At 44.0% G+C, this 1,584-nt stretch overlaps 1 protein-coding gene across 1 annotated transcript in view; it reads left to right on the plus strand.

Annotated features, from left to right (window-relative positions):
* STAG1 (stromal antigen 1) overlaps positions 1 to 1,584 on the plus strand; it is a 295,978-nt gene that overhangs the window by 104,374 nt on the left and 190,020 nt on the right. The gene's annotated exons all lie outside the window — the stretch shown is intronic.

Raw genomic sequence — 1,584 nt, forward strand, 5'->3', positions numbered from 1 at the left:
ATATGGGTTTTGGTGGATTGCTCTTCTAGGGCATATAACTCTCCATAGGGGCATAGACATCTAACCCTATTTCTTTGAATTGAGTTTTTGGTACCAGGTGTGTAATTTTGGAGACCGCTGAAGCCTAAGTTAATGAGACCAGTGTGTTCTTGCTGTAAAAGCTTAAAACCAAGCCGCAAGAATTTTTTTTTAAGTATATCAGGAGAGAAAAAGTTAAAATACAACTAAATAGATATAAAGACTTCAAGTTGGTATTACCTGTCTGATAATCTCTGCTACCATTTTCTTTAGGGTCCATGGCCCCTTGTGCAACCCTCCGCTGAAAGAGACAGCCAGCTGTGTTATAGTAGAATTAAATTTGAGACGATCTATGAGGAATCTCAGATATATAATGTATAATGCTTACACTAGGCACTGGACTGCAGTAACGAAGTATGGGTTCAAATTTAAAGGTTAAACACCAACTTTTTAGATCTGGCTTGAGCCCCCACCTAGGAACCTGGGAAAATAAATGTTAACTGTGTATTCTAAAGTGAACAAACTTCCCCCTCAAGCAACATTAAAGTAGAACAGGGTTTAGATTTAAACCAACCCAGGCAGCTGCCTCCTAGCCCAGTCAATTGAGAAGGGAGATTCAGAGATTTACACAGGGCTTGTCTGTCTCGGGGCTTGACCATCTGTGCCAGCCAACAGTGGTAGGTGCTAGCTAGGAAGGCCTATCCTGGAAGGACCCTGTTGTCCCTTGCCACTAGGGGTGCTTGCCCTGCTCCAGATGCTTGACCACCTACACCAACCAAAATGGCAAGTACTAGGAAAGGAGGTCTGCGCTGGAGTTGCTGCCACTCGCTGCTGGGGATTGCTGCTTGGTATCGTTGGAGCATGCCCCTTTACCACCAAGGGGTTTTCAGCATTGTGCTGTTGCTCCACTGCCATCTGTCCTCTTTAGCTTTCGTTAGCTGACTTACTCAACAGCAGGCTCAAACAGTTTTGCTCTTTGAGATGTAATGAATATCAGGTTTCTGCCTAAACCCAGTACAGGAACTTGTGCTCCCAACTACTTTGCTGTTAAATTGATAGCCCTCAAGGCCTTCCAGGGAGTAACTCTTGCCCTTTCCTGCTTTTCATGTACTGTGTCTCTCCTGGGACTGAGGGTCATCTCAACTGCAGATCTCTGCATAGCTCACAGGCAGTCCTGCCCCCTTGGTGACCTTTGTGTAACTTTCCATTTGCAACACTTGTGTGTCTAAAAACTTCTTAGTTTTGGAAGGGAGGGTCTGCAGATGCAAATACCTGATCTGTCTGCTCTACTAGCTCCAAGGCTAAAACAGGCTTACAAGCAGTAGAAACAGGCGTGAGTAGCCCCCAAACCGCTAAACACATCTGCTAATGAGGGAATGCAGAGAAAAAATACACAGTTACCATTACAGCAGGCATAACAAAACAGGATTACAAATGTAAGCAGGAGAAGTGAAATTATTTTGGGAGCAAGCTTTACAAATACAAGAAACCTAGTAGACACATCCACACGTGCATTAATAGGATCATAATTATAGTTTCATAGTTTCTAGGGTCAGAAGGGACCTG

This window comes from Gavialis gangeticus, unplaced genomic scaffold (genome assembly GCF_001723915.1).
Source record: "Gavialis gangeticus isolate Ggan-Ray unplaced genomic scaffold, GavGan_comp1, whole genome shotgun sequence".
NCBI lineage: Eukaryota > Metazoa > Chordata > Crocodylia > Gavialidae > Gavialis > Gavialis gangeticus.